At 48.0% G+C, this 26,712-nt stretch overlaps 2 long non-coding RNA genes across 8 annotated transcripts; one reads left to right on the top strand and one right to left on the bottom strand.

The window, feature by feature from the left end:
* Nucleotides 1-2: 2 nt before the first annotated feature.
* Nucleotides 3-26,196, bottom strand: LOC137852180 (uncharacterized). 7 transcript variants are annotated; one of them, XR_011093706.1, is made up of 6 exons: nucleotides 25,259-26,195; nucleotides 24,691-25,013; nucleotides 24,126-24,281; nucleotides 23,527-23,721; nucleotides 22,332-22,405; nucleotides 3-667 (listed from the first exon to the last, which is right to left on the bottom strand). It is a non-coding gene; the product is annotated as an uncharacterized lncRNA (long non-coding RNA). The 7 variants fall into 7 exon arrangements; XR_011093703.1 differs by lacking the exon at nucleotides 3-667 and having other exon boundaries at nucleotides 12,715-22,405; nucleotides 25,259-25,451; nucleotides 25,936-26,196; XR_011093705.1 differs by lacking the exon at nucleotides 3-667 and adding an exon at nucleotides 12,715-20,603.
* LOC137852181 (uncharacterized) lies at nucleotides 7,562-12,587 on the top strand. Its single transcript, XR_011093708.1, has 3 exons — nucleotides 7,562-9,400; nucleotides 9,752-9,817; nucleotides 10,273-12,587. It is a non-coding gene; the product is annotated as an uncharacterized lncRNA (long non-coding RNA).
* Nucleotides 26,197-26,712: the final 516 nt, after the last annotated feature.

The raw sequence follows: 26,712 nt of genomic DNA, 5'->3' as shown, positions 1-26,712 counted from the left end.
GACTTGTCATTATTTTGTACTGTAAACTGTACGAATTCATTGGAATCTTCCATAACATGGTATTTTATCGAAATACTTTAACCTTAGGTGTCTGTGGGTATTGTACAGAGTTATAATTGGGCAAGCAGATAATCTGGAAAAAAAAAAACATTGTATGAGATAAAAGTAGGTTGTACAACACTTCCATGCTGCATGTTGGAACAGTCACACAGCTCCTGTATCTTCTGAGTTGCCCTGTTTTATACATGAAACCAAATTATGCTGATTATCAACCTTTGAAAACCTTTTCAACCTTTGTGCAATTGGGAGTAAAACTTGAACTGAAAATGAGTATGGCATTGTGTTCATTCTTTTCAATTAGCACTGAAGTCAGAATTGTTTTCTTTCAGCTAATTAGCATATTGGATAGAGTAATCAAGTGAAAAAAAAAATCTTTATTGCTTGAAACGTTTTCCAGGCATTTGGCATTTCTATAACAACTTGTGTGGTTCCCCTCTGGTGGCCTAGTGGATTTCACGTTTTGCTTCCTGCCAGCATGAGTAAGTTGTCTTCTGCAGTGCAGCCATTGGAAACTCCTCCTGCCTCATTGAAGAGTGACCACCTGGAGTGGGGACTGTTGCTGGTCTTGCAGTTCTCCTCTTAGGCCCAAGGGAGTGAAGTAGGATCTCTAAATGTGAAAGGTGGAGACTTAATCAAAGTCTGCAGTAAATATCACTCCATAGTTAAAATTAGTCTTGTTCTGAAAGATCAGTCAAGAAATTAAGGTAGCCTTAAACTAAATAAATCAGAAGTACAGAAGCACACAAACACAGTTCAGCTGATGAGAGATATTACAGGTAAATTTTCAGAACTGGTGTATTTCTTTTCATACTGTTTTTTGTCAAGAACTGAAAATAACACAATAAAAGGGCAGCAACAATATTCAGAGCCAAGATTCTTCCTATGCAGTGTCCCATACTGCTATTTCCTCAGAAGTCCTCAACTATAGCTTCTGGAAGAGATACACTCTTAGTTTGAAAATGCAGGGCTTTTTAGTGACAAGATAATTTTTCAAGCACTGAGAGGTTTCCAAAGTCACTGCTGCCTTCATGCTATTGTCTAAGTACTTTTGCACCTATGCATTTTTCTCTTTCACCCTCTCGTGATAAAATCAAGCAGGAATTAAGTTTTGTTTATTCATGCTCAATCTATACCGTGGGGGTAGCACGTTCCTCTGTTTTGATTTTCTCTCTAACAGAGAGCTGATTTGCATAGCATGATTGACCTTGTTTTTCCCTCTGTCAGTGTAGCATCATTTATTTTTGTTGGTTTTTTTTTTGAAAACGCTATCAGTCCTCCAAGTGCTGCTGAAGGGCAACATCCACCTCTAAAGCTTTTGCAAACCCAGCTAAAAAGGGTGACAGCAGGCACAGGGGCCTGCAGGCAGTGAAATATAATTAAATGTTGTCAGCTTTTGGAGTTCCCGTAATTTTTAACCGATTTGGTATCTTGTGTCCCAGTTCCTGGAACTGGAACAGAATCCAACCTCTTTCTTCGTGCTTTGCTCCTAACTTTGTAAAGGAAAACTTTGAAAGCAACTCAAAGCTGTGGAGAACATAAAATATTTTTATTGTCCTTAATGTATTTGTTATTTATCAACGTGGTTCCCTGAAATGCAAATTCTGTTGATCTCACAGCTTCCAGTCTCGAGCCAGGATTCCGAATCTTATCTCCCGTGGTTTAGAACTGATCAGTCCTGACTTAAAAATATTGCTCTTTGATTTCACACACATTCCTGCACATGTAAGGCTTTGCTAGCAGTGAAATGGGCTGGACGCATTAGCATGCCAAAACAGCAAATAAAACATTGTCCGAAAAATTTGCAGCCCATATGCTTCAGACAGAAGGGGAAGGAAGATGGAAGGGAGGTAGTGGGGATTAAAACTAATTTTTACATTCTGGGGGGGGCGGCTTGTTTCCGTACACCACCAGTCTCACAAACGTGTATTTAGTGGGGCAGGAGTTGGGGACCCACATGTAGTACAGTGAAAGCTGATTCTGAACTCTTCTGAAAGCCTGTGGTGCTCTGATGGGAGCGGGATAGCTGAGCACAGCCCAGAAATAGGAGGCAGCAGCCTGCACACCCAGGTCACTACTCAAACACAAAGCCCTTGTTCACCTGTTTTGCTCCCCCAGTATGGTGCTGGCAGCTGAGAGCTGATGCTGCAGGGAATCCCTTTTGGGTATGAGGTCCCCTTTGCCTTTCACAGGGCAGCAGCATGTGGCTGATCATCTGAGCCCAGGATGCTGCCCTGCACAGATGAACATTCCCAACCTTTTTAGTTTCCTAATTTGCATGGGATCTGTGGCTAAGTTCTGCCTGCAGTGGGGTAGTGTAGTCACAGCATCAGTTTTTCTCTAAGCAAAGTGTCCTGACCCTATAATAATAGCATTGCCAAAAAAAAAAAAAAAAATCAGCTTCACACTCTTCCACCCCAAATCTTGTGCTCTCCCTAAGCCCAAGGAGCAGAGATGGCCCCATCCTGCTTCTGCAGCCAGTCATAATGTAAGGGCAGCCCCAAGACTCAAGGTTCACGTGCAGTCCTGACTCACGGACAAACAGCAGAAAGCACCCGTTTCTCTTGGCAAGACCCTACAGTGTGGCCTGTACAAAGCTCTGTAAATCCTTCCTGCTCAGTGTCACCCCTCAGGCTAGAGCAGGGATATGTTCCCACAGCAAGGACGAGTTTCTTACATCCTGTTGCTAAAAGACACGATATTTACACATAAGGAACAGTTCTGTCGTCTTCTCTCTTCACAATAAGCAACTGGAGCATTTGAAGAAAACTTCAAGTAGCTTATTTGAAGTCTCAACCAAGCTGTAAGAGGCCGTGAGGGGTTACCTAGCCTGGCTGCTGCTGCGAGTGCTACAAACACGACCTGCACCCCCAAAAACTCCTGGGCAATGTGCAATGCTGGGAAAGCGAGGGGAGGGAGAAGAAAGCAACCTGTGGTGTCCCCATTTTCCATAATGCTGGCTCATACCTGATGAATTAACTCAGAGCTGAAGCTGTTTGCCTTCAATTTCACACTTACCACGGGGGCTGTGTTTGCTCAGCCCCCCCCTGCAGCCCCTGGTTCCAGGCTGCAGTAATCAGCACATCGGTTTTCCAGCAGCAATTGCTGAGCCACTTGAGCTGTGATAGCAGCACTCATATTTAATCCCTTTAATTTAGGTATTTACTATGCAAACGGGTAACTGTTTACTTGTGTGGTTGTTAATTGTCTTTGTGCAGCCAATAAACATATAGTAGCCTTGATATGATCGCTACTCTCGGTAATGGCAACTTGCTGCAAAGAAAGGTTCCTGCTGCCCAGCTCCATAAATTGGATGCTGTATATAATAATGTTGTTGAAGTGGTAACACTTTATTATAAGTGCCTCTGTTCTCACAGAAATCATTGTTCATTCTGCGCTTTATAAATTGCTCGTGACTTATAGAGAGAAAAGTAATTGATTTGGCTTGGCTTATTTATGGGGGCCCAGGCAATATTTTATTCTTTTACTTTTAGAGCTTTTTGAACTTCAGTCATTTATGCAAGTAGTTTCCAAGAAAAATCTAAACTAGTTCTAATACTTTTCCTTTTTCCAACTCTGATTGCTACCTTCATCTCATTGAAGTCTTTTTTTTTTTTTTTTTTTTTTCCTCCATGATTCTTTCTGCATGATTTATTAGTGATCTGGGAAAGATGATTCTCTATTTCAGAGAGGATTTTTAAAATTTGGCTGCAGACCAGAAGCAGAACTGTGCCACACCGTACCACACCAGAGGAATAAAAACTAAGCAATTTAGCACACTTTGCAAAAAGAAGACTACCAGAAATAGCCTGAGGTTTTGACTTTATCCAGGAGCCTCTGGTTTACTTTAGAATCAGGATTTCCAGAAAAATAGACTTAATTTTTATAATGCTTTTGTGTTTAGATAGAGTCAGACATTCTGCCAACGTATGATTACTGGATGAATGAAGACTTGCAAGATGAACTTTGCAAAAGCAGATGCAACACTCAACACTCTGAGTGCTGCGAGGCACAGAAAAACTGGCCAAAATTACACCAAAATTACAGAGCACAGGAACAAATTTTGGGAGTCCAGAGCCTGAACAATAGAGAGACAAGTGGGAGCCCTCCAGGCTGTGAAGATGAGAACCTCTGAACCATCACCAAGTCAATCTCACTGCCTGGGCCATTGGGGAAAAATAATTAACCAAATCCAAAGAAAAAGGATTCCAGAGGCTCCCTGCTTCCTTATTCAGGTGGTGCACACAGGCAAGCAGGCAAAGCCAGGGTATGTGGGGGGTGCAGGGGAGCAGGAACGTGTCATGGCAAGGAGAGCAGAGTGTGTTAGACCTCTGACAGCTGGAGTATTGACCAGCAGATGTAAATTCCTTTTGCTTCATTTTTTTTTTTTATAAAATGTGTATATATATATTTTGTTTTCTCTCAGTAAGGTTACTAAAGATATGTTTTGCTACTAGTTTGGACAGAGTACATACCATAGAAGATCTACAGTTTGTCTGTAAAATATGTGCAAAGACATAATAAGGTGAGGTTTCTGAGGAGCCTGCATAGGTTGGTCAAATGAGGTACCACCTTTCCCAATAAACCCTACTTGCTGATGTTTCATAAAACACATGCATTATTTCAGCTGAGGCTCTTCCTGCAGCTGCCTCATGTACAATAACACAGAACAGGCAGTGGTCTGTGAGAAGCTGGTAGCAGCAGATTTGATTGCAGGTCATGTCTCCAAAGCAGGATGTCCCATGTTGGATATGACTGAGGTCATATCTGAGAAATATCCTGGTCATATCCAGTCATATTTGGATATGACTGAGGTGGACCTTCTGGGAACATACCAGTGCATGCAGCGTCCTCCTGTCCCCAGCTTTGTTCCACCCAAAGGTTATCCACCAAATCTTCCCCTCGCTTAGCCAAACTCATTAAGAAATGTTTAAATTCCTTGAAGCAGCATGTTCCAGAGCAGGGACTGAGCTGTGTGTGGGGAGGACGGCAGAGCCCAGGGAAGGCAGGCTGAGGATGCCTGCTGGTGAGAAGATGCCCCTAATAGATGGCATCCGGGAAGGGGAGAGAGACAAGGAAAAACTGCTGGGGCAATGCCAGCACTGCGTGACTACAATGTGTTTCCATTTTACATTGAGCAGCAGCAGGCTGCCGGCCCTGTTTGAGTTTAATGGCAGATCGTTCTCGTTTCACCCTCACGCCACACCATGTGCGCCGCGGTCACCGCACCTCACACGGGCTGACACCGCGCCTCCTCGGCACTGAGGGCACGCCAAAAAACATGGTTAGAAACCAAACCAAACCAAACCACAAAAAAACAACAGGGTCAAGTGTGACTGGGGCCACACAAATGGCCGGGGCCCGCTGCCATGGGGCCCTGCGGCCGGCAGGTGGCACCTCCGCCTCGCCCAGCTCCAGGCCGCGGCTCCCCCTCAGGGCGGCGGCCGTGAGGGCGAGGCCGGGGGGCTTCGTGCGGCTCCTCCAGCCCGTCCCCTGCCGGGGGAAACAGGAGATTTGGGGGCAGGCAATGTCAGCTCGGCTGAGGTGATGAAAGGAGAAGGAGGAAAGCCTCTGCTGGCGTGTGGGGCTCGGGTTCAGAGCAGGGCTGGTGCTGATGCCTCCTCCTGCAGGGAGCCAGGGACAGGGCTGTTGGAGGGGGGCTTGTACTCCACAACCAGGTCATGGCAGCACAGTGGTTTGCAGAGAAACTGGCCACCATCACACACACAACTATGTTTTTTAAGCACTTCATTTGCTTACTCAAGTAACTTATACTAGAGTAGTAACAATGCTCAGGTGCTTCACACCTTGCAGTGGGAAAGCTGTTGGAAAGGGCTAAATGGAGTAACCAACGGTGGTGTTCCTGCCACGTAGTGCTGGTGACAGTGTGTTTTCACACACGGACATCATATCTCTTGAAAGCATCTTGGGGTCACAACAATTTCAACCTGTAAGATGCCTTTTAGTACCTTGTCTAGGACATGAGAACTACGAGAGTGAGGTCAGTTTGAGCGAGGCTGGCCAAGTCCAACGCCTTCCCTCAGGCACTCAGGGGTACACATGTCCCAAAAACCTCCCAGTGGAGGTAACGGGGTACAGGCACAGGTGTCTCCAGAAATCTGAAGGCTAAAAATAGGGAGATATAAAGGGAGGCCAGAAGTGCTGGGACAAACGTGGTGCAGTGGAAGAGATGTGGACAGGCTGGGGGATGGGATACTTATGGCCCGGGTGAAGCCGCACAGCCCGAAGGAAGCACCAGGAGTGGGGTGTTGGCAGTCTGCTCATTCCCAAAGCATAGATCCAAATGGGTGACCAAAACCAGGCTTGGACTTTCTTCTCTCTCACGTGCAATGACTTATTTATGGTGTTTCTTACTGTGTATATAGAAGTGGGAGGGAGGTGAGCCTTGCACATTTGGCCTGAAGCAAGCAGTGGTTATGAGCCATATACACCCTGAGCCGTATACACCCTAACAGCCCAGAGCTGCCCATGCACAGGGAGCTGGTAACAGCACAAGGTGCAGCCTTGTGTTGCACAGACGAGGCAGTGTGGGTCTGAAGGCAGTACTGACACATTTGCTGGCATTGCACCTGAGCTAATAAGCCCTGGATTTGTTAGCTTGGGCGCAGCACTGCACTGACATCAGGGGACATGCACTGGCTCCCCGCCCACCAAAAGGATGCCTCAGGGCTGTTTCCCCTGGTTCTGGTGTTGGGTAAGCACAGACTTGAGAGCCAGGTTAGCTACATCATTTGGGCTCCTCTCCTCGGTTTTTGTGGCACTTGCTAAAGCTGAAAGCCCAATAATTCCTCATCTTTTATTCCTGCATACAGAGGAGGTGACCAGGAATGGGTAAGATAAGAGAGGGCATGGAACCATCTATAAAGGGTTTTGTCCCTGTGACCACTGCAATGCCCTGCTGACCCCTTCTTTTGTCCATTGTCAGCCTTCAGGCTCGCAGCCTTCAGGTGATTACATCTGAGTCCAGCTCATGGCTCCATGCTTTGGAGAAGCATTCACCATGGGTGAGATCTGTAGCCAGCAGAGCCCTACTGAGCTCAGCTGCTGGATTCTAGTATTTGAATTGTCTCATCTGTAAAGAGGTAGGTAAATCAGGACTGTATCCAAATGTTTTTTCCCTTTCCCCACTGACTTTGAAGGAGCCCAAGGTGTATGTCTCCACTATGGCAGTCTGATTGAGAGGGAGGAATCCCACTGTTGCTACAGGTGCTTGAGTTTTCCCAGTAACCCAGGGCTGTACATGGGGAATTTTCCATGAATCCCAGCAATTGCAGCAGGACTCCTCGCCCTCCTACCTACTTCTGTGCTGTGCTGTGCTCCCCTCCCTGACGGACCCCAAGACACAGGGTGCTCCACTGATTGCTCTGCACAAGGCGCACCAGCCCTGGAAGCTCTTGTGCTGAAGCAGAACTGGTGGAGGCAGCACTGAGTTGCCTTTACCCTGTGACACTATAGAGCTGTGGAGAGATTTGGGTTTGATGTCCAGCATGAGGAGTTGCAGACCTCACGATCTTCTAGGTCATCTCCCCGACCATTTGGTGCTGACGAGGTGATGACCTTCCTCCCCTGCGTGCCGGGGAAGCCAGAGGGGGGAGAGCTGAGGGGACAAGGCAGGGGGAGTTTGTGTGTGTGACTCCTTTGTGTCATCTGCAGGCTGGTCACGTTGCCTCAGCCTCTCTGTGGAGCTGGCCCTGCTTGCCCAGGTGCCAGACAGCTGGGTATGGGAAACCTTCCACGGATTAAGTCCGACTTAGTAAATATTAGTTTGCAGGATCGCTTGCAGTCGAGTGAAACGTAAGCCATTCTCTGCTGAAGAGCCAGTTTTCTAAAGGCTCAGGGCAGTGAAATTAAGAATGCTCACTTCGTGTTGGCAGACACGATGCCTCCGTCGTCGAGTGGGAAAAAGCCCCGAGGAAGCGAGAGGTGCGGTGATGAAAGGCTGAGAACAGCTGCCGAAAATGTTCGTGAACCAGGAGTAACTTTACGTAAAGAATGAAAAAATAAAGCCCAGTTTGATTAAACGGTTGGATTCGGGAAAGCAGCTTAGGGAGGTGTGAGACAGTTCGGGCTATTTCTGAAGAAGGAAAATATGCAACAGCCTGCTGGCTGAAGCACAGCCCCCTCACTCCCAAGCAAGGCCACAGGCTCCCCGTGACGCCTCTCATCCCCCCTGTGCTGTGTGGAGTACCAGTGTCCCTCTGCCTGGTCTCTGTCTCCAAAACCAGAACACTCACACAACCAATAATGCACACACGTGCCTGCAAGCAGTTCCAAAAGCGCTGAAATTCGGTCACCTCCACAAAAGTAATTTCAGAGGTGAAATTCAAGAGCTCTGTTCTTTAGGCAGCGGGATGGCCAGAATCACTGACGGAAACTACAAGCACTCAACATCCAAAAATCAGGACACGTCCCTTCTTGTGTCTAATCTCAAAGAGCTGCCTGGAAATAACCCCTGATCATCTCTCCTGAGGACCCTGGGGCACCTTGCAGGTCACTGCAGGAGCTGGAAATCCTCACCCTGCACGGCCACGCGGGTCAGCTGGCCACTGCTGCTCCTGCCTGTGTGACCGGGCAGGCTGGAAATAGGAAGGGTGCTTGTTAAACAAAGCTAGAGGATGTGCTGGGACAGGCAAGGGGCATGCACCTGGGCTCCTGGCATCGTTTCTGTGCTCCTCAGGCCTGGGGTGCTGCAGGCAGCAGAGGACACCCCCATGAGTGACCGGTGGGAGGGAACGGCGGGGTGAGGAAAGGCTGAAAGAATTCAGCACAAGCAGCTTGGCCAAGCGATGACTAAAGGAGGAGGATATGATAACCCTCTGCAAGCATTCGAAAGCTATAAACACTGAGGGTGGCTCATTTGGGGCTAAGATTAGATGTAACGGGATGAATTTATGGGCAGGAAAAAATGCGCTTTATGTGAAGACGCACCGCTCTGAACGGTGCCAAGTATCTGAAGGTGGTAGTTAGCAGTCCTGGAAGTCCCCCTGGCCTACACAAAACTGCTCCAGGTATAAAAATAACGTGCATCAGAGCCAGAAACTTGTCCTGCGTTAGGCTCGCACAGCTTGGAGGCACAGCGCCTGCTCTGCGTGGGCTTTGTCGAGCACGGCCAGGACACGAGGAGGGAGAGTTGGCTGCGGTCGGTGATCCCTGCACCACTGGCAGCACGTCAGCAGCGGCACGGTGATCTCAGCACACTGCAGTCTTCCTGGGGATGAAACCCAAATTAAGGCAGGTGATAGTGGCTGAGTGTTTCTGCTAACCCACGGCAGCTGATCGCCCTCTGGGAAATGAAGCAATGGAGGGAAACTGTTTTAGAGAGGTGAGATACACACACACTGCTCTGATGGGAGGAACATCCCACGGGGCTACGGAGAGGAAAATCCTACAAACCTGGCACTGTGGTGTCAGGGATATGGGAAGGGAAGGGAAGGGAAGGGAAGGGAAGGGAAGGGAAGGGAAGGGAAGGGAAGGGAAGGGAAGGGAAGGGAAGGGAAGGGAAGGGAAGGGAAGGGAAGGGAAGGGAAGGGAAGGGAAGGGAAGGGAAGGGAAGGGAAGGGAAGGGAAGGGAAGGGAAGGGAAGGGAAGGGAAGGGAAGGGAAGGGAAGGGAAAAGAGAAAAGAAAAGAAAAAAAAAAAAAAAGACTACCACAGGGATTTGCTTCACCTTACAGATGAGAAGTTGTTTTGTGAGAGGAGCACAGATCCCTTCACCTCCTACTCCAATTGATGCAGGCAAGGTGAGGTCACACCTCCCACCTTTTGACACCTACCTTGGACGCTTTAGGTCAGCCCTTGGGTGTCACTTGTGGCTCCGTGACCACACAGACCACTCAACTGCTCCATTTCAGGTGCTCCAAGCTGTACTGCAACGTGACTGTCTAACACATATAGTACAAATATCCACAGTAATTATTTATTTGCCCAATGGAGCCAATGGTCAGGCACTGTTTGCAATATTTTTGTTAGGAAAAAAAGTTGTGAGACAATCACAGAAATTTTGAAATAAGCTTTCCAGTGTATCGAGGGCATCTGTTGGCCAGTTGTGGAGTGGCCAAGCTGTAATTTCTGGGACTAAAGGCAGCAGGGAAGTGGCACCCCTGTTCACTGGTTTCTCTTCACAGTACGAGTGGGGCAGGCACAATGTTTCACCTCATGTTTTATTCAGCCCCTTTGCAAGCTGTGGCTTTTGCAGGCATTTTGAAGGAAAAATTCCAGACTTGGATCTGATCCTATCACCTGCTGATGTCTCTCTCAACGCCAGTTGGTGTAAAGCTAGCCAAAAAAGAGTGTTTTTTCCTGTCTCTCTCTCTCTCTTTCCCTCTCCCACTCCCCCAGATCTGTGTAATCTATAGAGGCTGGGGTATTCAGTGCTGCTCAAATCCTGTACTTCAGCTCATTAAAATGTCAGGCTCAGCACTGCAGACACTACACTCATTCCTATTGACAGCAGTGGACAATGGAGTCAGTGGGAGCTGGGGAAGTAGGAAAAAAAAACAAAACAACACGACTTTCTTTATGGTGTGATTACTGATCAGTGTCTCTAAATTACATTAACCTCCTCTTGTGTCATTCAGCAGAGTTTTCAGGCTGTCCTGTCCAGCATAAACACATAAACATTTCAATGAGTTTTCCCTTCTTGTGTAGCTCAGGAAATAAAAGTGTGTTAGACACTCACCCTGCCCCGGTAATGCTGGGTTTCAAAGTGTTCCTGTAGCTGGCTATCTGCAGTGCATGAGGAAAAGGGATTTTTCTGCTGTTTCCAGCCTCTCTAATGCATCACACAAACCATTTAATAAATACAGAGTAAAGTGAAAAATAAATCATTCTGAGAGAAGCCCAAGGTGCTGTGAGAGCCAGGCACAAAGCTGTCACCCCACTTCCCTGGGACAAAAACCCTTCCATCATTTATTTTCAGGCTGCAGAATTGAGTTAACATCTACTACAAACTCTGCTTATCCACTTGCAACTGGGATCCTTTTACCTCAGCGAACATATTTCTTAATGTGAAAACAAGGCTGCTCGCAGAAATAATGCAGTACCCGAAAATAAGCATTGACCAGAGCTAAAACTTAAGTTTTGGAAAGCTGAGCGATTGCTGTCTGTTGTCTTCCTCATGTTTAAAGGGATGCTCACACTTTCACATTCAGGTGAACTCATTCGTTTCCCATATATGAGACTTCTGTAACCCCCAATACGTCTAATAATGTTTCCAGTTTAACACTGGAAATTATTTTAGTGAGGACTGGCTCTCTTCTAATAAATGGATATAATGGGAGCTCATTAAATACAATCAAAAGGTTCTTCATGCAATAAATCATCATAATATTTTATCACATAGGGAGGTGTAAATGGCTCTCAGTATCGCTAAACATCCCTTACGCAAACCACTCTTCCAGGATATGACTGAGGAATTAATTTTTTTTTTCTTTTTTCCCCTGGGATTTCCCCAAAGAAAAGCAAAGAGTTAATGCTCCTGCTTCAGCTCTCATTTTCTGCTGGGCTAGACATTTCCTGGAGAAGCTGAAGGGAGCTGGCAGCTGCTGCGATTCGGGATGGGGCCGCTGCCCTGGGGGACAGTGCCCAGCTCGGGCTGTGCCGTGCTGCTCCTTGCCCCTCGCACAGGCACCGGATCCATTGAGAGCGCTCAGATCAGTGCTGAGAGGGGCCAGCGCTGGTGGCACAAGGCATTTAATTACCACGTTAAATAGTCACACGCGCTTGTCAAAGCAGCGCCAGCTGAGAAGGAAAGCCGTGTAACAAACAGTTCGAAGGAAACAACCGTGTTTGCAAACACTTTTTTCCCCCTAGGTTGCTTGTTGCCTTTTACATGGGAAGGGGGGTCTGCTCTTTTGGAAGCAGAGCGTACACTGAAGTCCCTATTAAAGCAGCTGGCTCAACTGCAGCCGCTGAAGGCAGCGGTGAGAACTCGCCAGCTTCTTTTGAAAAGCATCCTCTTGTTCTGGGCATGTTTTAGACAATGCAAGTTTATTGCAGATGCTGATCTCTCCCCCAGAGGGTAGGGGCAAGCACTTCGGCACCGATCATCACACGTTTCTGGGACACTGAGAGGCTGCCAGACAAGTTATCTCGCTCCACCTGGAAACAACTAAAAAGAAGATTTCTTTCTCTTTGATTCCTCTGTGTCTCAGCCAGATGAACTTGGAAACTCAACCTGCCAAATTCACGTGGTTTGAGAAGGTTCAAATTAAACCTGTGGGACCTTGCTGTGCTTTCCAGAGCTTTCACCTCGTGTTCTTACTCCAGCAACCCTTCCAACCCCAGCAGTCTGAGGGCCTGAGGCAAAAAAATCCTAAGGAAAACGCCTCAGTCCCAGCTGCCACCTGGCATGAAGCTCGCCCAGCACACAGACACACACACACACACATATTCCTGGCCTTTGGTTAGAAACACACGTGGTCCCACCGTGGCTTCCACTGACCTGCAAACATTTGTACCTGGGCTGTAAAATGTTCACAATTTAAAGAAAAACAAAATAAATAAATAAAATCCATCAGCCCCTCACCAGGTTTTATTTTAAAGTCTCTGCATGCTGCTCTAAGCACAAGGGGTAGCACTGACATTAGGACTGGGGGTCTGGAAATCATGATGTGAATCCCTGGCCCCCTCCACCTGGAGCTTTGCTGCTCAGGAAGGGCAGAAGAGAGGAGCCTGACAGGGCTGCTCCGGAGAAGGGAACTGATGCTCCCTTGGGCATTGAGCCCTGCTGGGCTCCCTGCCCCGTTCCTGCAGGGAGGGAGCTGTCCTTTCAGCCAGGAGAGCAGTCTGTAGCACTTTTGGGGGAGATGAAGGTGCTGGGCACGCCGCAGGATCAGGCCAGGCACAGAGGTGAGCCCCTGCAAGGCAGCCTTGTCCATACCCGGTGTGTTTGGGTCACTGAGAACTGGTCATTTGGGCCCAATGCACTCTAAAAATATATTAGATGGCAAGCCCTAGGCCGCTGGGAGCTGATAAGAATGAGAAAGCACCTGGGGAAATCTGTGAGGCAGCAAGAAACCGAGAGATTGGAGGCAAAGTGCAGTTTTTAAATCCCTTTCTTCTCTAGGGTTTCACAGTCTGCTAGGTTTGGCCTACGCTGACACGAAGGATCTGGTGCGTTTCCTGTTACACGTGACAAATGGCACACACACCACTAACATCAACATTATTATGTGATTTTAAAATTGGACTTCACACCTCATTTTTACTCAAGTTATGCACTTCAAGATGTATCGTTCATCTCAGCCTGGCTTTCCTCCTTCACCATGCCTGCAGTTTCAGGAGGAGTGACGGGATACTGAGCCCCCAGGCGATGCCCACTGCCGCCCAGAGCTGAGGCAGTAGTGCCAGTGTGCCACCTGCACCTTTAATAATGCCAAACAGACCCGAAACACTGACATCTGCTCACGAAGTCTGCGCTTTAAGTGATTTCTCAGATACACGAGTCGACGCTCTCTACCTGGAATCTCGCTCGGAAAATGTTTGACATTTCTATCGCAGGCATTTGCTCACTTAGGAAAAAATTATCCAGAGAAAATAAGGGCTCTGCTGCCGGCCAGCTCTTACTCGGCCTGCGAGCGAGCTCCCCGCTCGTCTCTGCTCTCCGGGCTGTCATGTTTCCACAGGAGAGGCTCACCACTGCCATCAATCTGCTCGCGGGCTTTCTGCCTCCCCCAGGAGCTCTGCTTTGGTGCTCATAAACTGCACATTTTGGTTTATTTTCTCCTGATAACTCACTAGCAGAGGGGCAGCAAAACTGTTTTTTCATTATTTAACTACGGATACTTATGATTGCTCAATAATGTAAATGTCTTGTAAAGGGACTTCAGTTTTTGCTGGAATACCAGAATCCCTGCCAGGAGTTCAGGATTTCTCACAATTTAAGCAGGCCTTTTAAAAGCCCAACTGTATTTTAAAATGTCTCTTTTCATTTTTTCATATAGATTTGTGTACATACTGCAGGGATCAGGCCGTATAATGATATAAAGACTTGGATAAAATCAAATCTAGATCAGCTGTGTTTGCAGGAACAAATCCATTTTTTCTTCCTCTCAAAACAAGAAACAAGACTGGAGCTGCACTGGCTGCCAGCAAGTCGGGGTGAATGCAGGCACGCTGAACCTGCAGTTGGTTTCAGCTTTTACCATCAGGCCCGTAGGCCAAAAAGAGCTCACCATGCCCTTCTTGTGGGGGTCCAGGCCCTGCAAGCCACACACCTGTGCATATTGAAGTCAAGAAAGCCAAACACACACCCGTAACAGCACCTGCAGAATGCTCTGGTGTTCTCCCTGGGAGACTCCTGGTCTATCTGAAGAAGTATTTTCCCTGTGAGGAAAGGCTGAGAGACCTGGGTCTGTTCAGCCTTGAGAAGAGAGGGCCGAGAGGGGATCTTATCAATGTTTACAAATATCTTAAGTGTGGGAGACAGAGGGATTTGGCCAACCTCTTTACAGTGGTTTGTGGGGACAGGACAAGGGGCAGTGAGCACAAAATGGAGCACAGGAAGTTCTGCACCAACATGTGAAAGGACTTCTTCATGGTGAGGGTGACGGAGCACTGGGACAGGCTGCCCAGGGAGGCTGTGGAGTCTCCTCTGGACATATTCAAGGCCCGTCTGGATGCCTACCTGGGCAGCCTGCTCTAGGGAACCTGCTTTGGCAGGGGGGTTGGACCCAATGATCTCTGGAGGTCCCTTCCAGCCCCTACAGTTCTGTGATTCTGTGAATATGTGGGTGCCAAGAAGTCTAGTGTTCATCTTAAGGCCAATCTGTCTGAGTGGGCTGTGGTGAATATTCAGGTGATAGAGGCACATCTGTACATTACCATACACCACATAAAGGGCTGTTTGGCCAAGAGGCTGTTACAGGGCCAGGCTGGCTGGAGCTCCAGCACCATCAGCACCTTTCCGACTCAGGCCCTCACTGCTTGGCTGCAGGACAGCAGCCCCGCTGGCAGCCCCAGCTGCGAGGACGTCCCTGCTCTCCCCACCTCGGGCTTCCAGCCTCCGGCCCCATACATCAGCACCGGGGAGCAGAGACTGACGACACAGCATGGCCCCAACGCATATTTCTTCCTTATAAAACCACAGAACCACATTTGGCTTCTCTTACCGGAGGCCTGGGGTATAATTAATCCACCCTATCTTACATTTTTAATTACATCTCTGCTCAGGTATCCAAGTCTTTCACAACCCCAATACTTTTAAGGTGTAGGAAAAGTACTGCAGCCCTGGTTTTGCAGGGAGAGAAGCTGAGGCACAGAGACTCTGAGTAAGTAGGACAAACTTGAGAGAAAACCTGTAGCATGACTGAGAACAGAACCCAGATGCACCAAGGGCTCGTGCTTTGCTTTAAATACAACACTAGGATCCCTCTCATTCATGATGCCAGTATAATGGTATTTCCTCTCCTGGAATGGTGCATTCGGCTCTGGCCAGCACCTCTCTCTCTCTGGAAAGTCAGAGGGAGAGAGCGAGAGGGAGAAAAAGGCGAGAAGCGCAACCAGCACAAATCTCCTGCAGAGGAGCTCCCTGCAAGGCACAGGGGGCAGCAGCAGTACCAGGGTGGGCGTCAGGGATCAGCCCCAGGTCTGTTTCCGTGTCCTGGAGTGAGACATTTGACATTTATGGGTTTCTCAACTGGGGGAAACTGTTGCAGGGTACATGTTTAACATGTGCCAGACGTGGGTGTACAGCATCCGTGCTCCTCTGTGCTTGTGCTCTGGGGAGGGACTGAGGTCGCTGCCTCTGCTTCGAGAGAGAAGCGTGCACAAGGGCAGACGTGGCATGGCATGGCTCTGTGCAGTCCCACCTCAGGGCTGCGTACAGTGCTCCTGGCAGAGGCAAGTCCAGAGAAGCAAAGCTCAGCTTCAGAAAACCTGCAGGCCTGACTCACAGCGGCGATGGAAATGCAAAGTGTTCTTTTCTCAAGCCTTTATTGTTCTGGCATGATCTGTCTCAAGTACCCCACGCACTTCACTGTGCAATGGTAAAACAACATTTGCCCAAATGAAAAAGAAAGAATTTCAAAGACTTGAAAAACAGACAAGAAAATAGGTTAATGGGGCCAAAATAGCCTTTTTAGTTTCTTAGGGAAACACCTCCCAGATGGGTTTAAAAAAATTTTATTGGAGCTTTTGACACCATGCAATTACTTCATGGAGCTCTTCCAGTTTATGCTTGCAGTGTACAGAAAAGGGCATCTTATTTAACAAAAAAAAAGAGTATTGGTTTACCGAAAGCCACATGGCTCAATGTCAGAGCTGGGAACATTCACAGCCACACTGAGGATGCTGTTTTTGACTCATGGCCCGTGTAAGAGCCACTCACCTGCAGGTACATGGAATGCTGTGATGAAGATTAATTGGGGAAGGCTCACAGCCTGGGCTTGGAGGAGGAGAAGTGCCTCAATAGCACAGGGAAGGCCCCAAAGGGCCTCTTGCCCCAGTGGGCTGCAGTGTGATCCAGCCAGGGGGAGAGCCTGCGGAGGAGCAGGCAGCCCATGCCAGCTGACAGATCAATGCTTTCTCCCACCTGCCCTGCAAAGCTTCATGCCCACAGACTTCAGCAGCACATGAGGAATTTAATGAAGAAGCCATGGCTGACACCTGAGGGCTCTGTCTTGCTCCTTGCAGAGCTGTCAGACAGCCCAAGGTGCCACGGCTACCGGGTCAGTGGTGTTGGCTGGAGAAGCAGGGAGAGGTCGGTAAGAGGTAGCGTTTCTGACAAGAACTCTACAGTTCAGCTCCCAGGTCATCGCCAGCTCCAGCCCGCTGCTTGAACCTCCAGCTGCCCTTCCTGGAGCCTGCCCTCAACCCCCAGTCTCCCCACAGGGCAGGACCCTGTGGCAGCTTCCAATCTGCAGCCTCCCTCCATTGCTGGCCTTGCTGCTCGCTCACATCTTTTGCACTTGGAGAGAAAAAGAAAGCAAGATTCAGCTCACGGGTTAAGCTCATTTCATATTTGAGTTAGGTTTCTAAGGTCTTGCTGTAGTCAATGGAGATGCAGTTACTGCAGACAGTTGAGGAAAGGAGCTGAGACGCAATTTGATATCTTCATCTCAAAGTTCAAGGCCTCATGGAGCAAAATATTCTTTTGTACTGAGTTTGATTATTGTTCATACTAGGCTGAGGGAAGGCATTGTGGCAAAAGAGCCTGGCACAGATATGGGCATCGATGAAGACGTGCATTGATAAGGTCAGGCTCCCCAGCATCATGCAGCCAGCATCCCCAGGGGGCTGCAGACATTTCTGCCAAACCAGAGGCTGCTGTGCCTTCAGCTTTTTTTTACTCACTCAGGCACATTCCTCACAAACATAGACTGGGGAACACAATCTCCCAGTCTCCAGGCAGATCTTTAGTGTTCCCGTGCTATTCCATGAGGGTCTGATGAAGCTGGCAGTGGGGAGAATTGTTAGGCAGGATGGGTGCCTTCAGAACAAGGCCATTGGACAGAGATGGGAAGCCCTCTGTGAGGAGAGCAGCTCAGGGCTGTCAGCACCTGCCGCTATGCTTGAGAGCCCAGAGCTGCTCATCCCAAGTATCGCAAAGGCATCATCTCCTCAGCTATATACAAATCTTTTGCCATCTTTGGAGGATGAGGCGACCTTCTCTGCCTCTAACTTGTACCATTGTCCCTGAGAAGTCCTGTTTTCCATCCAGGCACACACAGCAGTCTTAGCAATTTGTTCTCCTTAAAGCCAGGGTCTCTCTGTAAAACAGCATCTTTTCCCACATCTGTAGGTCTTGCAATCACTTTGAAATCTGAGCTGCACTTATGGTTCTGCTCCTTTCCTTTCTGCACGTATCAGTGTGAATGTGGGATTTCCATGCAACTTGAGACAGAGTGCTCCTTTGGTAACCACACTGATGTTCTGCCTGAACCCTGTAGGTTAGGATCCTGGGGCAGCCTCTTTCACCCAGCTGCAGTTTGCACAGCTCTCCCCTCTGCCATTTACCCTTTCATGCTCAAGAGGAGCATGAGTCCTCCTGTAAACATTTACCAGTTATCTCTAAAAACCTCTCCTGCCATGCCATCTATGAAAAGCTTTTGAAAAAACAGTGTTTGTTATTCACAATGCTGATGATGTCTCCATGTTCCACAGGCCCTGGGTCTGCCTGCACTATAAAATGCGTGTGCAGGACCCACACTGTACCCTTCCTTTGCACAGTACCTGGAGGTGACAGCCCAGGATGAGTGACACTGTGTGAGCTGACAACTGAAGTGGTAAATGAATGCTCAGTCTAATGCAGGGGCAGGTACTTACTGGGACACTGGTGGGTGAAATCATGAAATTCCTCTAAAAATCAAGTTATTCCAAATATCTTCCTTCATCCAAATTGAGCCATTAGGACCCATGCTGATGTGGCTGACTAGATTTACCGTCATGAGAACCTGCTTACTCACTAACTCTTCAGCCTCTGATACACTTCACTTTGAGAGCCTGCAAACATAAATCAGTTGGAAATAAAATTTAATTTACAACATCAAAAACAGTCACATTTGGAAACAGTCTAATTTCCTGACACTCAAAAGCACATCACATTATAATTTATCAACCATCACATTTTTAATGATGTCAGACATTTGTCATAAAATCACCATTAAATTGGTATCTAATGGCTTCTAATAAATGTCAAAATGAACTTGCAGATGCCTATTTGAAATATATTAGGAGCCATTAAACAGCAATTAAAAGGAAGTTTCACAAATAATATTTTATATTAGATAGGTCGCAGAGCCATGCCAAGGAAGGGACGGTGACATTTTGAGGAGCCTCTGAAAACGCTGCCTCTTTTCACGTATTTCTGTAACGATGGAGCAAGTGCTTCCCCAGAGAGCAGCCAACGCTCTCTGGGCATCCGGAGCCTTTCCTGCAGCCAGGGCTCCAAGTGGGAGGTGATTGAGAAAGACGGGCACAGAGCTGGGCAGAGGGACAGCTGGAGGCCACCTGGTGCTGTAGTGCTTGTGCTCTGCACCCTGAATGTGCAGGTTACTGCTGATGCACAGAAAAGAGCTCTCACTGCTGGCACCACCCTCCCTGACATCCTTTTGGATTTCTCCAGTCCACATATTGACAAACCTCACCTTGTGTCGTTGGTGCAACGTGGTATTGCCACGTCCCAGGCTCTCCTGAAAGGGCGCTGAAGACCACCTTTAACTTCTGGCTCAAACCTTTGCAGTAGCAGCTGTGTGCTGAGTGCCACTTGTGGTTCATGAGTCCATGCTCCTCCCACTCTGGAGATGTTTAAAAGGTGCACCTTCTCTGCACCCTAAGCACAAGTGCACGTGTATATGTGTTTTCTATAAAATATAATCTCATTTAAATATGCCCAGGTACCTATGCCCTTTGTTTCTCTTGCAGCACAAAGCTTACTTTCACCTGCTGTACCTTGAAAGTGACCGACAAGCATTTAACCTTCAAGCATCAGCAATCTCGTAGCATTCATGTGCCCATATCAGCCCAGTCACAACTCAGAAAAGGTTAAAAAGAAGGACTTCATCCTAGCTTGCACCATTCCCTAGATAGACTCCTGTAAAAGAGCAGCTTGCTTGCTCCCTCTCTTTTCACTTCAGGCTGCACAGAGAGGAGAAGGGAGGCGTGGGGCTGGATCTAACCCTGCCAGGGCTCAGGGCAGCGCGGTGAGCATTGCCTAAGGTGGAGGACAAGGAGCCCGATGGCTGGGGACGGCACGTTCTGGTGCGGCTGGGGGAGCGAGCAGCAGGCCAGTGCGTTACACAAGTAGGTATCAGCAGCCAGTAATAGACCCGTTGTGTCAGTACACAAATATGTTGTTACGCTCCACCTTCCGTCCTATTTGTTTCTCACAGTACTATGGCTACTCTCCTCGCCCATTTACGCAGCTCAAAACTGGTCCTGAGTCAGAAGAGCGAGAAAAAAAATCCCCTTACCTCCACCCATCCCGTCACCTGCTCCTGAAAGGACCTGTTTATACAACTGTAGAGAAGGGTGTGTGTTTGCATATTAAATGGGATCGAGAAAATATGTAACATATGTTGCAAACAGAACTAATGTCTAAACACACATGTAAACCTGGGCTAACGGGTCCTGCCAAAATATTTTAACCATCTGTTTTTACTTAGCTGTTTTTGAACAAATTATGTTTATTATGTTAATTTATTTTACTGTCAACAACACCAAATGACAGAGTTGCCGCTAAACAACATCATTATATATCACATTCTGCCATAATACCGGCAGGTTTTTTTAATGCGACAGGAATAAATGCATATTAAAATGTCAATTTGTTTAAAATCGCATTCAGGATGGTAAATACATCTGCACAAATCCATCGTGTTCCAACATACACTGTTTGCACAGAGACTACCTAAAGATAAGGCACTTGGAGGAAGACGCAGGAGCGCAGAGATCCTGCCTGGATGCCTGGTTCAACCTTGAGGCTGATGCCAAGGAGGGAGGGAGTGAACGAAAGGGAGGTGTGCCACATTTTAAGAAGTTGTGAGAAGCTTCCTGGAAGCCTGTCCTCATTTGCAGCATCCCGGAGAGCTCCCTCAGACAAAATAAAACTGAAATTGAGGTCAAGCATCCCAGGACCACATCCTGTCCCCCAGCATACCCTGTTTGTGTCCAGGTAGGAGCCTCTGCATCTGGAAGACAGCGAGGGCTGCTCTGGAGGCCCCAACACCCTCGCAAAGATCCCCCAGCGATTACGTTGCATGGTGTTGTGGTGGTGTCACCCTGATGTGCAGTTGAGCTCCACCACACTGCTCCCTCGCTCCCCCTCTTCAAAGGAAGAGGGGGGAGAAAATACAATGGAAAGGGCTCAGGGGTTGAGGTAAGGACCAGGAGATCACTCACCAGTTACTGTCATGGGCAAAACAGATGCAGCATAGGGGGATTAATACAATTTATTGCCTATCACTAGCAGACTAGACCAGTGAGAACTAAAAGCAAACTAGAAACATCTCCCCCCCCCATACACCCTCTTTCACCTCCATCCCGAACTGAGCCTGTGGGGGCTGCCCACAGGCAGCAGCTCCTCAAACACTGCTCCCACACGGCTCCGTCCCATGGGGTCCATCCCCCAGGAGCAAACTGCTCCAGCACAGGTCCCCCACAGGTGGGTGGCAGCTCCCCCCAGACCCCTGCTCCTGCGTGGGCTCCTCTCCACGGGCTGCAGCTCCAGCCCGGGGCCTGCTCCTGCAGGGGCTCTCCATGGGCCGCAGCCTCCTCCAGGCCACATCCACCTGCTCCACCAGGGGCTCCTCCACCCATGGGGGGGCTGCAGCGTGGAGATCTGCTCCATGGGGGACCCATGGGCTGCAGGGGGACAGCCTGCTCCACCAGGGGCCTCTCCACAGGCCGCAGGGGAACTGCTGCTGAGTGCCTGGAGCACCTCCTGCCCTCCTGCTGTACTCACCTTGGGGGCTGCAGGGCTGGTGCTCACTCCTCTCTCCCAGCTGCTGTTGTGCAGCAGGTTTATTTTATTTATTTATTTATTTATTCCATTTCTTAGACCTGCTCTCCCAGAGGCCCACCCAGCATCGCTCCCTGGCTCGGCTCTGGCCAGCAGCAGCTCTCTTTTGGAGCGATCTGGAGCTGGCTCTGCTCTGACATGGGGCAGCTGCTGGGCTCTGCTCACAGAGACCACCCCTGAAGCTCCTCACACTACCAAAACCTTGCCACATAAACCCAATATAAGTATCTTCTGGATCATCTCCTTTCTTTTGCTCAAATAATTATCTGCTCAGAAGCAGATCCTGCTTCAGCAGGATGTTTTGCTGACCCCTCAAAGAGAGGTCTCTTCTCTGGAGCACAACGATCAGCCAGCGGCTTCTCACCCTCCCAGCTGACCCTCTTCACTGTCCACAAGTGCTGCCTGGACCAAATCATTCCTCTCTCCAATTCCAAAGCCAGTACCTGTTCTCCTAAATCCAAGTCTGCTCCCTCAATCCCTTTCCCTTTTAGACAGATGCTCACACCTTCCCTAACAAAACTAACCTTTTCTCCACATAACCGATGCTAAAAACCTGCCTTTTTCTTCCACATAGGCGGTATAATTTTACCCTCCAGACATATTTTCCTTTTGATACCGTGCATGGGGTGTCACAGGATGCTTTGAATCGCCCTTTTCCCTGCTCAAGGCCACATTCACAGGGCTGACCATCCCTCACATAGTAAAGGAACCCTGCTTCTTCCAGCCCTGTGCCTGCACATGCATTTACACCACACCACAGCGGGTCAGAGAGGTGGCCAGAAAAAAAAACAGCCTACCTCAATTCATCCTTTGAAGGAGTGGGAATGTAGGCTATGCCCTGTGCAACTGGAAGCAGAGAGTCTGATGTGCTCTGGAAGACAGAAAAAAGTGAGAAGTGGGGAACCATCTGTTTTTTCAGTCAAAAAACAGACAGAAGACAGACTGTCCCACGTAAATATTCCTCCTCCAGAGGAATATCTTCAGATACACTGAAGGACTGGAATGGAACAGGATGAAAGATAAGCAAGTGGAAAAGTTTGAGAGAAGATCACAAGGGCAGGGAGTGCTCTGTGGCCTTCATGAAGCACCGTGTTTCTATCAGTCTGCTCAGGTAGCTGAAGGCACTCCTGACATATAAGCCAGTGACAAGGTGATATATTACAGGATATGGTACAACATAAAATGCAATCAGGCCACGGTCCTGCAAAAATTCATGGGCTTGTGTAACGATGCACATGAACGGTCCTGCCGAGACCCCAGGATTGCTCCAGTGCAGATGGTGGAATGCTTGCATAAAGCAAGCAGAGGTATGGTCAACGAGGAGCTCTCAAGCCCTGAGAAATCCTAAAATAGCCTAACACTGCCTCTAATATTGAATCAATTAGCTGAGAAATAACCAGTAAGGAAATCCGATATTGCTTTCTGGGGATTAGGCAGCAGGCATTTTGGGACGAGATTTTGTTTAAGACAAGGAACAGGCTCCTTTTGATTAACCTCAGTCTTTTGAAAGGTATAGTGAAGAAATACTGTGCACATAAATATTTTGATATCTCACTAACAAATACTATAAGCCATGCCACCTTTGTTTAAACCTCCTTCCCCAACAAGACCAGGGCTGTTCACGCAGAATTGTAAAGAAATCAGTGTTTATAGTGTCCATTATAGCACCAGACTTTGTCAAGTGTGGTGATACGTGAGAGGCAGTGCCACACAGTGTACAGTTTGGGTGAATTCTCCCTCCCCTCTCTAAATTCTGGTTTTACAAAGAGAAAGGTTACAAGGTTTATATTTCAGGAGTTGAAGTCCTGAGAAAATAAACCTCAGTCCAAGTACTTGTCCAGCCTACAACAGATATTCCATAAAATGTATGGGCTGATTTCACGCATATGGCTGCTCATTTTACAAGGGGATGATTAAGATGGTCATGGTTATGTTGGCTTTTAGTCCAAAAATGCCTCAGCTGCTCTGGATTCATTTAAAATAATAATGTACCTCTGTGTGCAAAAAGCAAGCAGCCAGCACTCCTCTGCTCTTGCAGACCTGCAGATCCAGCTCTTTGCTTCTGACAGTGTTTCCAGCATGGTTCATTAGACACTATTTGCTCCAGCCGTCCATCTCGTTCTCCTCTCACCCTGCCATCTCCCTCTTCTCTGGCACCAAAGAGACTCTCAGAGCAGGCAGAGCTGCCTTCGGGAAGAGATGAGCTCTTACTGCAGTGTGCCAGCTTCCACCCCCTGCATGAGTCCCAGTCCCTCCACCCAGCCAGAGCGCACCCAGCTCGGATGAGCAACTTATTGAAAAGCAATGGGGGTGCAGTTCAAAAGTACCCCCCAAAAATCAAACAAACAAACAGTAATAATAATAATAAAACATTTCAGCTCTTTGCACCCCAACCCAAAAGAGAAACATGCTGGCACCGTAAGATTAAGAAGCCTTTCACCCCATGCTTGTCCCCCCAGGGAGGAGAAGCCTTTTGCAGCATGCTCTGGGTTGTGCAGCATTGCAGGGTTTGATTCCTGGCACCGCCTGTCCCCAGGAGTCACGCAGAGAGTGATTAAAAGAGCAGACTATGAGTCAAAAAGAGCAACCACCTTTTCCTATTTCAATCTGATCTGGTCGTCTCGGGCTCCTCATGCACGCTCTATTCGATACTTCCTGCTCCACAAGTTCTTCTGGCTGCAGCTGCCCCAGCATCCTCTCCCCTCGCCCTCCTCCACAGCTTGTCCTGCTCTCGGTTTATCTCTTCGCTGTAAAAAGGAAAGGCATTTATTGCTTCATTCACTTTAAGCGATTATCGTGTAACAGAAATAAACTGCTTGTTCCTATATAATCATAGATCACTTTGCAGAATGCAGGCTTCAGACAACAGAGGTAAAAAAAAGTCTGCAGTGTTTTCCTGTGAAGCAATCTTTGTTTCTTAAAAAAAAAAAAAAAATCACAACAAAACCTAAAAGCCCTAAGTCAGTATCTTCCCGCAACTGCAGCTGATTTCCTGTGTAAACTAAAACCATGTGATATTCCATAAGTGCTTCCAGCTCTAAATTACAGGAAATGAAAACCATCATGGAAAAGGAAAGCTTTGGAATAAATTCCCAGATCAGATATCATTATAACTACATCTCGGTCTGATTACAACGTGGGTGCTTTCTGACATACCTGGGAGAGATTAAAGGGGCTGGCAGCAGCTGATGGCGTGCGGTGTCACCCCGGCCCCGCTGCAGGACAGAGACATCTCCCACACCCAGGGCAGAGCCTCAGGGGTGCCACAGCTGAAATCAGGGGCTGAGGTTGATAAAGGGAGACATTTTTATGTACCCTTTGTGAAGGTCAGGCCGTGAGCCTTCAGCTGTATTAAATTGCATGTGCCCCACACCATCATGGGTTGCAATTAGCTGTCCACACGCACCCACAGCTGCACGTGCACATGCTCTTTCACCATCAAGGGCTTAGTGACTCTGCAGCCCTTCATTGCTCATTCTCTGCAAAAAAAGAAAGAAGCTGGGGTTGCACAATGTCACACAAGCCCACGCTGGTAGGGAGCAAGTACATGAAAAGAAGATAGGAAAGGAGGGCAGCCGAGCCCACCCCATCCCACCTAAATTTGGAATCCATGCAAGTGTTGCTGCCTGCTGCTACCAGCTGAAGGCTGTGGGAGAGATTTCAGCCACACTTTGTGATGCTCCATGTTTTTCTGTAGGTCCCCCTGAGGCTGTGATGAACTTACCACTAGTTACAACCCTCCTTTCAACTGGATTCTCCATGCCTCCGACCATCTTCCCGGTGAGCCAGGCTGATATTTATAGATGCTTCTCCTGGTGTTCTCATCCTGTAAGCGGCTGCAGAAAGGGGATTTCCATTCATTTGACCGTTCATTTTATTTGTTTCTCTGTGCCCCAGGCCACTAAATCAGCCTGGCACTGTTAAGAAAAAGGGACTTCAATTAAACAAAGTAATTGCAATGCTCTTATACATGCTAGTGTTTTTTTTCAGTTTGTTCAGCCAAAATCATGATAATTTTCCTTTTGAATCAGTCCAGTGAATAATTATCAGACTGAAACAAAGTTGCAGCGAATTACTCATTTCAAGGACAGTTCTTGGGGACACCATCATTCAGTTCTTGTTTCAAATGTCACAGGAGCAAAGCAGCACTCACACCACCTAGGTGAGTCTTACTGGGTGTCAGACCCACACCCACACACACCGCTGTGCCCCTTGCAGATATTTTAAGCCTTGCCACCTCCTCTTCACACACAGAACATTCGGGGCAGTCCCAGGGCTTCTGGATGGTAAATCCGAGGCTGTCCTGCTCCTGGTATGATGAAAGCATTTCTACCAACAAGTGTGCCTCAGCCATCAATACACCACTCAAGCGTAGGCTGGCATTGATTTCTGCCTCGTTACCAGAATGTGGCGGATCCTCCAGTGGGGCAGAGGGTCACACATCTGGTGCCAAAGGAACCAAGACAATTTGCACAGATCAAGGACTTCAGCCAATGCTTTTTATAAGCTGTTCTTGCTGAACGTCCCAAATGAGAGGCTTCAGTGCCAGCAAAATCATTAAAGTGAACAGCTTTGCCTCGTTCCCTACCCAGCAGACATTTCTGTTGGGGTAGGTCATTAGTTATTCCTGAGGTGGGTAGGTTATCACATTGAATCTTAATCCATCTAATTCATCCCAGCACACTCCCATTTGTTTCTAGTGCTTGCTTTTTAAAATACCATTAAATCATGTCAAAGGCCTTCTCTGCACCTGCCAAGAAAGCTGCATGCGTGCTCCGATTGTCTTTGCCAGGTGAATTCTATTTAGTATATTTAGTATATTCCTGGAGAAGACAGCTCGTTGCAGATCCTATTTCTCCTTCTCCTATTTCTCCTTCCCAAGCAGACTTCCTCACATGCACCGAGGGATTTTAACTTTAACACACCCAGGCTAGAGTCAGTCAGCGTTGTCCTGAGCAGATGCTGGCAGGCTTCCATTGCCTCCAGCTATCCTGGGTGTCCCACTTTCTCTTGCTGAGATAAGAAGTTATCAGAGGGAAGAAAGAGCAGATATCGCCTTTGATAGTGTAACACAAAAACAAAGAAATCCTAACAAAACCTGCCCTTATTGTGCATAAAACTCTTTGGTTAAAAATTCCTAGCAGGATCCTAAAAATAGAGAAACTCCACTGAGATTAG

The sequence above is a fragment of the Anas acuta genome, chromosome 2 (genome assembly GCF_963932015.1).
Source record: "Anas acuta chromosome 2, bAnaAcu1.1, whole genome shotgun sequence".
Taxonomy (NCBI): Eukaryota; Metazoa; Chordata; class Aves; order Anseriformes; family Anatidae; genus Anas; species Anas acuta.
This window is presented reverse-complemented; position numbering and strand designations above follow the sequence as displayed.